At 44.8% G+C, this 10,991-nt stretch overlaps 5 non-coding genes across 5 annotated transcripts; 4 read left to right on the top strand and 1 right to left on the bottom strand.

Annotated features, from left to right (window-relative positions):
• Positions 1-2,795: 2,795 nt before the first annotated feature.
• Positions 2,796-2,877, bottom strand: trnas-gcu (transfer RNA serine (anticodon GCU)). The gene has a single exon. It is a non-coding gene; the product is annotated as a tRNA-Ser (tRNA).
• Positions 2,878-2,908: 31 nt separating this feature from the next.
• trnav-aac (transfer RNA valine (anticodon AAC)) lies at positions 2,909-2,981 on the top strand. The gene has a single exon. It is a non-coding gene; the product is annotated as a tRNA-Val (tRNA).
• Positions 2,982-4,636: 1,655 nt separating this feature from the next.
• On the top strand, positions 4,637-4,718 carry trnal-cag (transfer RNA leucine (anticodon CAG)). Its single transcript has one exon. It is a non-coding gene; the product is annotated as a tRNA-Leu (tRNA).
• A 1,502-nt stretch (positions 4,719-6,220) lies between these two features.
• trnav-cac (transfer RNA valine (anticodon CAC)) lies at positions 6,221-6,293 on the top strand. The gene has a single exon. It is a non-coding gene; the product is annotated as a tRNA-Val (tRNA).
• Positions 6,294-9,513: 3,220 nt separating this feature from the next.
• Positions 9,514-9,586, top strand: trnav-cac (transfer RNA valine (anticodon CAC)). The gene has a single exon. It is a non-coding gene; the product is annotated as a tRNA-Val (tRNA).
• The last annotated feature ends 1,405 nt before the right edge of the window (positions 9,587-10,991 follow it).

Genomic DNA, 10,991 nt, shown 5'->3' with positions numbered 1-10,991 from the left:
AAGAAACAGTGCACGGAACACTGGCGCTTCAAATATGCTTGTTCGGTACAATCTGATGCAATGTGATTTTTAACATTGAGAGCTCTTGGTAATGTTTAATTGATCGAAGACAGTAAACGAATATTCGTTCGTGGAGATGAAAAATTCAAATATTATCCACCTCAGTGGAACAAAAAAAAAAGTTTGGATGTGTGCTGATTCTCCACAATGCGCTTGCGCCAAGCAAAAGTTGACCCTGCACCTGCCTGATCCGCAGCCAGCTATACGAATGGCTGCACCACTGGCCAGATGCACAGCTGAAATTTTACACGCTGCAGAGCTGTGGTGCTGACAATGACATGAGCAATAACAGTAACAGTCACAAGGTGAACAAAGAACAAAAATAATCAACATCAATGATCCACTTCAAATTGTCTTAAAATAACTACCATTCACAATTTGAGCAGCCAATCAATGAGGTCGCTCCTGATCAAGAAAATTGCAACTTACTTTGCTGCGTTTTCACCATAATTAGAGGTAAACTCCAGCCTAATCATAACATCGCATATTCCCATTAATTTTCAGATTTAGATTACGTTAATGACCTGTCTGTATTTGCAGGAAACTGAACAATATGAAATGAGTGAAAACGTTCTTCCGGTGATGTAATCCAGTGCAGAGTCGGCCAGAAAAGAAAAGACAAAGACATGAAACATCGCTCCCATTTCTCTCTGTTGCAGGACCTGTCTTTAGTATCGAAAGTATTAATTATTTTCCTGGGAAAGTTTATTCATAAATCAATTAACATCTGAGTTTTGAAACCTACTTTACTTCAGACTAAAATAGTTGAATATCCTTTCCCCGAGCCTAATGTCCCAATCCTCCCTTCTCTTCCATGTAAATACCAGCTGCTCCAGGTGAGGTTGGAGCTCCCAACCTGACATTCCAATGCTCCTTACTCCTCCATGTCAATAGCAGCTTCTCCAATTTAAGTTGGGGCTCCCAGTCCGATGCCTCAATGCTCCCTGCTGCATGTCAATAGAAGCGGTACAGTTGAGGTTGGATCTACCACTCTCATGCCCAAATGCTCCCAGGTGCTACGTGTCATTAAGAGCTGGTCCTTGTGAGGTTGGTGCTCCCACTCTGATGTTCAAATGCTCCCTCCTCCATGTCAATGCAAGCGGTCCAGTTGAGGTTGGATCTATCACTCTGATATCCCAATGCTTCCCGCTGCTACTTGACATTAAAAACTGCTCCAAGTGAGAGTGGAGCTCCCAGACGGATGTCGCAAAGCGTATTGCTCCATGTCTACTGAAGATGCTTCAAATTAGGTAAGATCCCGCAGTCTGATGTTCCAATGCTCCCTGCTTCTTCATGTCAATAGAGACTGCTCCAGGTGAGGCTGGATTTCCCAGTCTGATGTCCCAATGCTCCCTGCTGCTCCACATCATTTGAAGCTGCTCCGGGTGAAGTTGGATCTCCCAAGCCGCTGCCCCAGTGCTCCCTGCTACTCTAAGTAACTAAAAGCTGCTCCAGGTGTGGTGGGAACTCCCAGCCTGCTGCCCCAATGCTCCCTGGTCCATGTGAGCAGACGCTGCTCCAGATGAGGTGGGAGCTCCCAACCCTTGCAACTCACACACCTCTATACCAACTTAGAAATAGTTCCCACTGACTATTTCCACCATTGGAGCCATTGGTGGAATATCCGTATCATGTGAATTTAATATTATTTTTCCTCAGCATCGAATCATTACTTCCAAAAGACATTCTTTCTTGAATATTGTTTATCATGTGCATATTGCATTCAATCCGAAGTTAGATAATGGTGCTAATTGATGTATGCTCAATAAAAATTACATCATATTTTTCATGTTGTGTAACTGCTACTTAGCAAGGGCAATGTTTGTAATGAAATCACACTTTTATTCCAGGTGAGGGAATGTGGTTTGTATTATTTAAAATGAACTTGTCCACTGTGTACAATGAATAAATGGATCTCAATTTCAAAGCAAACTTGGTTACGTTGTCATCCATCTTGACATGTGGTGTCCTCTTCTTTCAAACACACGGGTATTAGAACGAAACGACTATTAATGACATGCGTATAAAGACACATTAAATCATTTTTCGTGCTAATGCTGCATGAATTTGCGATTATTGATCCACAGGTTATGTTCACTCCCTACAGTGAACATGCTCCTTCTCCAGTTGTTCATGGTTCAATGTGATGCATCCAGTGTGTGCATAACGTTTTGGAGCTTGCTTCCCACATTTGTGTCTTGTGTCCAGCCTTCATCAATGGCGAGAGCAACGGGCGAGGGAGAGACCATTGTGTAAGTCTCTCCGTATCCATGCATGGCACCCATATCTGCAATTCTCTACTGTGCATTTATAGCCAGTTCTCTGTACCCCAACACCCACGCCACGCCCCTTTTGAAATATTTCCATTATTTTGTGTTGTTTCGCTGTACTCTTCTCACCAAGATGAATACCTTCTACTCAACCTGCTCCAGATTTCATTTGACAAAACCGTCATTAAGAATCCCACTACATAAACATGCCCTTCGCATCTCTTGTATTTTGTTTTTCCTGGATCTCTTTCATATGATAAAAGGTCACAGCAGTTTGACTTGAAAAAGAAAATCGCGTTACTTTTCATTATCCCAATGCGATCTACGTTTCAATGCAGTTTAAGCAACTGACTCAAATTATTCTTTGAGATTTTATAATAGCGTCGATGCATATAAATTGACCATTGGAGTTCAAATTTCAATAAGAAAGGTGTGAGCATACAAAAGTAGCAGCTTTGAAGACAGCGACGAGAGTGGGATTCGAACCCACGCGTACAGAGCACAATGGATTAGCAGTCCATCGCCTTAACATCTCGGCCATCCCGTCACATACAATAGCGCGCGTATGGCACAGGCTTGTTTCTGTAGTGTAGTGGTCATCACATTCGCCTAACACGCGAAAGGCCCCCAGTTCGAAACTGGGCAGAAACTGCTTTGTTCTTCAATTGCAGCCTTTTACACGGACAAGAACGGAGCTTTCTTGCTTTCTTTCCCATCTGCAAACCTGCCTTCGAAATCGCTCGAACAAATCTGCTCTCTTTGTGAAATGTAATGCAATTCCATTAAATTAGTTTGCAAAGCATTGTAAAGGTTTTCTCCAAGCTGGGTCTGATCATATACCATTCTGTTTCAGAGTGTAGTTACCGCGTTCTGAATCTTCCACAAAAAGCAGTACCGCATTTGCATTCCTTGCGCAGGCGGGCCGGTTCAAAGACAGGGAAGAAGCTGATGAGCTGGCGTCACAGTGCACCACGGATTCCTCAGCTGGTCTGTCTGACAAATCTACCCCAAAGTCGTCTCTGCAAGGCCTCATTTGGAAGCTGCCTGTCGTTATTCAACGTGCGAGAATTGGCAGCAGAGGTGCTGAATCATGGTTTGGATCAGTTCGCACGTTATAGTGACTCATTCAATCAGCAACAGCAATGAAAGAAATTACACTCTCAGAGGAACCTCTGGACTTGTGATTTCATAGCGTCGCTAGTATTAAGGTGAGCCCCGAGATCTAAGCCATGTTGGAACTGAAACGGAGGAATTGACAGAGAGGCTACAGAATGACATCGCAACCTTTTGGTTTTCTTTAAATCACTGACGAGCAGGAAAATGTAAACGGGAGGGCGAGTGGGAAAGTGAGGCAGTTGCAGCTCTGGTGAAACTCCTTCTTTGTGAGTCACTCAGCAACAAGAGACGTGAAGGTGACTCATGCGGGAGAGCTCTTCACATTGAGAACAAAAAGCACTCAAGGGCAGTTAGCACCTCTTCCGCAGTGGGGGTGGGGTGGGTTTCTATGTTCTGTTACTATGTTCAGAAACTGCCTTTTAAATTGACGTGAACAGAAACTGCATTTCTAATAAGCAACATGGAATTTAGCAAAATTTATTGATTCGCTTCTCGTCGATTCGCACACAGGTTTCCAACTCAGTTGGTATCGATGTGGCTCATGCCCAGGTATGAACATCCCTGCAGCCAATTGCACGGTTAAGGTAAAAGGCAAGGAAAGTGGCATCTCGAACTGGCCCCGAGGTCAGAGCATCCTCACAACGTGATCTGTCGTTCTCGGGTTGTAATGCTACCTCCGGTTTTAGGGTGGAGAACATTCTTTGGGACTCTTATTCTGCAAAACAGACACAGTGACTGAAACAATGCTGCACGGTATAATGTGGAACACGGCCTGCTCAGCTTTGTACATTTTCCGTGTAGTCCGGTGTGTTTCATTTCCGTGTAAACGTGAAAGTTGTCCTGTTTCGAGCAATCGGTGAAATCATTCAGCAAAGCAAGAATCGAAATTGAAGTAATGTCAAGCAGCTCATGGTGATTTGACCAAATCATAACCGAACATATATTCTCACGCAGTCAAAGATACATTTCTGGTTGAAAAGAGTCTGAGAAGATAGACTCAGCTTACCATTGATTTTTGCCTGGATTGATGGGCTTTCATTATCTGCTGCGAAATTGTCATTGTAGCTGGGCACATCCCAGCAGCTGTGCGAGTCGGACAGGGACCATGGAACCCTTTTCATGTGACTTTGCATGTGTGGTTATGCAGGAGCACATTTCGAAATGCAAGAAAATGCGCGGCGGCGCTGTCTGGTAGTGTGGCCGAGCGGTCTAAGGCGCTGGATCCAGGTTCCAGTCTTGCAAGGAGCGTGGGTTCGAATCCCACCACTACCATTTCAGCTGGTCAGCTCCACCGCCGCAGCATTGTTAAAATTCAGCTTCGATCTCCGCTGCGTTGATGTTCCAGGGGAATTAACTGTGGTGAATTTGGTGAAGTCTCTCTGCTGTCATGATGGTGCTCGCCACCCCTGCAGAAAATCGCAAACAGCTCAGCGCTGGGTTTCCGTTCCAGGCAAGTTGAGTTTTTACTGGAACCGAATGGAGACTGTTATTTCATCGCTGTTGTGAAACAAAGTCCTGCGCTGAGTCGATTCATCGTTATTTGGCTTTCTGGGGAATGGGAAATTCTTTCCAATGCATATGTTATTGAATTTCTCCCATTTCCTTCATTTCCGTCTTGGAGACACCGGAAGGGAAAGGTAATCTAATCGAGACTGTGATTGGTGAAATTCACTTTTTTATGGCCCATACTTATTATATTCTTTCTTTCTCTCTTTTCAGCATTGTCTGGGAAGTGGTGGTGCACTAAGGCTGCAGTATGTTTGAAAGAGTAGTTTGGAATTGCCCAGTTGTTAGTTGTGAGATTACTTTATGCCTCATGCCCTCGGACTGTCTCACATTTAGCATTCATGCTTCGCTGTGTCTGAACATGCATTAGGTATGCCAGTTTTGTTTGTGTTCCGTGTTAAATGCTTTCTGTTTGCGATTCGGTCAATACATTACGAGTTAACAGGGGTTCTGAGGTAACTTGCAGCAGCAAAAATCCTCAACTGAGGATCTGGGAAAGTTTCACGAAGCATGGTCAGTCGGAGCAAAAGTAAGGGAGTCGTTCGTTTCTGCAGTGTTTCACAATACTACCTTTCCCGTGAGCAGTCGAACAGATTAAATGATTGTGCTACACACTGCGACGGCAAGCTCCGCTGAAAAGTAATCCTTTAAAACCGGTGTAAGCAACGCAAGGTTATTGGGGTACACCGCGTGGAAACAGAGACTTCGGTGTATCTCATCCATGCTCACCACATCACCAAAATTAAACAAGTCCCGTTCCACAGCATTTCTCCTCAATCCCTCTAAACCCATCCTATCCAGAAACTCATCCGATTACCATTGCAATTTTCTGAGTGCAATAGCCTCCTCCACTCCCTCTGGTAGCTCATTCCATATACCCACAACCTTGTGAGTGGAAAATGTGCGTCGGGGTCCTTTGTCAATTTCAGACCACTCACCTTAAACCTATGCTCTCGAGTTTCCAACTCATCCTAGCTTGTGTAAAACACGTAAATACTCAGTTTACAACCCTTCCATAAAACCATGTCGCAGCCGTTATGCTGCCGGGAAAGTTGTCCCAGCTTATTCCACTTCACACTCCAGTCCAAACATTGACGACATCCTTGTCTATATTTTGTCACTAATTTCAGTCTATATTTTTTGACTTTTTCAAGATGTCAATTTCCCTGGATAACAACGAGCTATTGGAAAAAGAAAGGTGAAACGTAGAATGGCTTCAACTTTCAGTGCTGGATGCCACAGAGCCGCAACGCGCTTGGCTGAAGCTCGTTTCTGTAGTGTAGTGGTCATCACGTTCGCCTCACACGCGAAAGGTCCCCAGTTCGAAACTGGGCAGAAACTGCTTTGTTCTTCAATTGCAGCTTTTCACACGGACAAGAACGGAGCTTTCTTGCTTGCTCTCCCATCTGCAAATCTGCCTTCGAAAATGCTCGAACAAATCTGCTCTCTTTGTGAAATGTGATGCACTTCCATTTAATTAGTGAGCAAAGCATTGTAAAGGCTTGTTCTGATCAGAACCATTGTAAAACCTGGTTCTGATCATAAGTCATTCTGTTTGAGAGTGTAGTTACCGCGTTCTGATCCCTTCCACGAAAAACTGTCCCGCATTTGCATTCCTTGCGCAGGCGGACCGGTTCAAAGACAGGGAAGAAGCTGATGCGCTGGTGCTACTGATCAGCGCACCACTGATTCCTGAACTAGTCTGTCTGTCAAATGTAAACCAAAGTCGTCTCTGCAAGGCCTCATTTGGAAACTCTCTGTCGTTATTCAACGTGCGAGAATTGGCAGCAGAGGTGCTGAATCATGGTTTGGATCAGTTCGCACGTTAGTGACTCATTCAATCAGCAACAGCAATGAAAGAAATTGCACTCCCAGAGGAACCTCTGGACTTGTGGTTTCATAGCGTCGCTAGTATTAAGGTGAGCCCCGAGATCTAAGCCATGTTGGAACTGAAACGGAGGAATTGACAGAGAGGCTGCAGAATAACATCGCAACCTTTTGGTTTTCTTTAAATCACTGACGAGCAGGAAACTGTAAACGGGCAGGGCGAGTGGGAAAGTGAGGCAGTTGCAGCTCTGGTGAAACTCCTTCTTTGTAAGTCACTCAGCACCAAGAGACGTGAAGGTGACTCATGCCTGAGAACTCTTCACATCGAGAACAAAAAGCAATCAAGTGCAGTTAGCACCTCTCCCGGAATTGGGGTGGAGTGAGATAATTACCTTTTGACTTCAGTTACTATGTTCAGAAACTGCCTTTTAAATTGAGGTGAACAGAAACTGCATTTCTAATGAGCACCATGGAATTTAGCAAGATTTATTGAGTCGCTTCTCGTCGCTTCCCACACAGGTTTCCAAGTCAGTCGGTATCGATGTGGCTCATGTCCAGGTGTGAATATCCCTGCAGCCAATTGCACGGTTAAGGTAAAAGGCAAGGAAAGTGGCATCTCGAACCAGCCCCGAGGTCATATCATCCTCACAAGGTGATCTGTCGTTCTCGGATTGTAATGCTACCTCCGGTGTTAGGGTGGAGAACATTCTTTGCAAAACAGACACAGTGACTGAAAATATAGTGCACGGTATGATGTGGAACACGGCCTGCTCAGCTTTGTGCATTTTCCCTGTAGTTCGGTGTGTTTCGTGTTCCGTGTAAACGTGAAAGTTGTCCTGTTTCGAGCAATCGGTGAAATCATTCAGCAAAGCAAGAATCGAAATTGAAGTAATGTCAAGCAGCTCATGGTGATTTGACCAAATCATTACCGAACATATATTCTCACGCAGTCAAAGATACATTTCTGGCTGAAAAGAGTCTGAGAAGATAGACACACCTTACCATTGATTTTTGTCTGGATTGATGGGCTTTCATTATCTGCTGCGAAATAGACATTGTAGCCGGGCACATACCAGCTGCTGTGCGAGTCGGACAGGGACCATGGAACACTTTTCAAGTGACTTTGCATGTGTGGTTATCCAGGAGCACAATTCGAAATGCTGTCTGGTAGTGTGGCCGGGCGGTCTAAGTCGGTGGATCCAGGTTCCGGCCTGGAAAGGGGCGTGTGTTCGAATTCCACCACTGCCATTTCAGCTGACCTGCTCGAATGCTGCTTCGATCCCCGCTGCATTGATGTTCTTAGAGAATTAACTGTGGAAAGGTGCCGAGTATTGCCAGGTCTCTCAGCTGCCATGATGTTGTTCGCCTCCCCTGCAGAAAATCGCAAGCAGCGATTGGTTTATGTTCCAGGCAAGTTGAGGTTTTACTGGAACCGAATGGAGACTGTTATTTCATCGCTGTTGTGAAACAAAGTCCGGCGGTGAGTCGATTCATCGTTATTTGGCTTTCTGGCGAATGGGAAAATCTTTCCAATGCATATGTTATTGAATTTCTCCCATTTCCTGCATTTCCGTCCTGGAGACACCGGAAGGGAAAGGTAATCTAATCGAGACTGTGATTGGTGAAATTCACTTTTTTATGGCCCATACTTATTATATTCTTTCTTTCTCTCTTTTCAGCATTGTCTGGGAAGTGGTGGTGCACTAAGGCTGCAGTATGTTTGAAAGAGTAGTTTGGAATTGCCCAGTTGTTAGTTGTGAGATTACTTTATGCCTCATGCCCTCGGACTGTCTCACATTTAGCATTCATGCTTCGCTGTGTCTGAACATGCATTAGGTATGCCAGTTTTGTTTGTGTTCCGTGTTAAATGCTTTCTGTTTGCGATTCGGTCAATACATTACGAGTTAACAGGGGTTCTGAGGTAACTTGCAGCAGCAAAAATCCTCAACTGAGGATCTGGGAAAGTTTCACGAAGCATGGTCAGTCGGAGCAAAAGTAAGGGAGTCGTTCGTTTCTGCAGTGTTTCACAATACTACCTTTCCCGTGAGCAGTCGAACAGATTAAATGATTGTGCTACACACTGCGACGGCAAGCTCCGCTGAAAAGTAATCCTTTAAAACCGGTGTAAGCAACGCAAGGTTATTGGGGTACACCGCGTGGAAACAGAGACTTCGGTGTATCTCATCCATGCTCACCACATCACCAAAATTAAACAAGTCCCGTTCCACAGCATTTCTCCTCAATCCCTCTAAACCCATCCTATCCAGAAACTCATCCGATTACCATTGCAATTTTCTGAGTGCAATAGCCTCCTCCACTCCCTCTGGTAGCTCATTCCATACACCCACAACCTTGTGAGTGGAAAATGTGCGTCGGGGTCCTTTGTCAATTTCAGACCACTCACCTTAAACCTATGCTCTCGAGTTTCCAACTCATCCTAGCTTGTGTAAAACACGTAAATACTCAGTTTACAACCCTTCCATAAAACCATGTCGCAGCCGTTATGCTGCCGGGAAAGTTGTCCCAGCTTATTCCACTTCACACTCCAGTCCAAACATTGACGACATCCTTGTCTATATTTTGTCACTAATTTCAGTCTATATTTTTTGACTTTTTCAAGATGTCAATTTCCCTGGATAACAACGAGCTATTGGAAAAAGAAAGGTGAAACGTAGAATGGCTTCAACTTTCAGTGCTGGATGCCACAGAGCCGCAACGCGCTCGGCTGAAGCTCGTTTCTGTAGTGTAGTGGTCATCACGTTCGCTTCACACGCGAAAGGTCCCCCGTTCGAAACAGGGCAGAAACTGGTTATGCAGGAGCACAATTCGAAATGCAAGAAAATGGATGCTCAGGCTGTCTGGTAGTGTGGCCGAGCGGTCTAAGGAGCTGGATTCAGCTTCCAGTCCTGAAAGGGGCGTGGGTTCGGATGCCATTTCAGCTGATCAACTCCACCACCGCAGCACTGTTAGAATGCTGCATTGATGTTCCCGAGAGAATAACTGTAGAAATGTGCTGCGCATTGTGAGGTCTCTCTGTTGTCACGATATTGTTCGCCTCCCCTGCAGAAAATCGTAAATAGTTCGGCGATTGGTTAACGTTCCAGGCAAGTTGAGGTTTTACTGGAACCGAATGGAGACTGTTATTTCATCGCTGTTGTGAAACAAAGTCCGGCGGTGAGTCGATTCATCGTTATTTGGCTTTCTGGCAAATGGGAAAATCTTTCCAATGCATATGTTATTGAATTTCAGTCTATATTTTTTAACTTTTTCAAAATGTCAATTTCCCTGGATAACAACGAGCTATTGGTAAAAGAAAGGTGAAACGTAGAATGGCTTCAACTTTCAGTGCTGGATGCCACAGGACCACAGCGCGCCTGGCTGATAATCGTTTCTGTAGTGTCGTGGTCATCACATTCGCCTAACACGCGAAAGGTCCCCAGTACGAAACCGAGCAGAAGCTGCTTTGATCTTCATTTGTAGCCTTTTACACGGACAAGAACGGAGCTTTCTTGCTTGCTCTCCCATCTGCAAACCTGCCTTCGAAAATGCTCGAACAAATCTGCTCTCTTTGTGAAATGTGATGCAATTCCATTAAATTAGTTTGCAAAGCATTGTAAAGTTTTTTCTCCAAACTTGGTCTGATTATATGACATTCTGCTTCAGAGTGTAGTTACCGCGTTCTGAATCTTCCACCACAAGCAGTACCGCGTTTGCATTCCTTGTGCAGGCGGTCCGGTTCAAAGACAGGGAAGAAGCTGACGCGCTGGTGTCACAGTACACCACAGATTCCTGAACTAGTCTGTCTGTCAAATGTACCCCAAAGTCGGATCTGAAAGACCTCATTTGGAAGCTGTCTGTCGTTATTCAACGTGCGAGAATTGGCAGCAGAGGTGCTGAATCATGGCTTGGATCAGTTCGCTCGTTAGTGACTCATTCAATCAGCAACAGCAATGAAAGAAATTGCATGGGATCACAGCGTCACTTGCTGGGGCAGCATTTGTCATCCATTCTGACTGCCCAGGAGATGGTTCAGAGTCAACTACATTATTCAGAGTCTGGATTCACATGTCGGCTGGACCAGGCCAGAATTAACCGTTTCACAGGCCCAATGACATGAGGAGTTGATTTCTGGTCTAATATCCGATTTTGGAAATAATAATGAAAAATGTTTGCAGTTGAATTAGAAGTGTAAGACCAAAATGGGTTTTATGA

The sequence above is a fragment of the Hemiscyllium ocellatum genome, unplaced genomic scaffold (genome assembly GCF_020745735.1).
Source record: "Hemiscyllium ocellatum isolate sHemOce1 unplaced genomic scaffold, sHemOce1.pat.X.cur. scaffold_101_pat_ctg1, whole genome shotgun sequence".
Lineage (NCBI taxonomy): Eukaryota > Metazoa > Chordata > Chondrichthyes > Orectolobiformes > Hemiscylliidae > Hemiscyllium > Hemiscyllium ocellatum.
The sequence above is the reverse complement of the archived record's forward strand: the minus strand, read 5'-3'. Positions and strand labels throughout refer to the sequence as shown.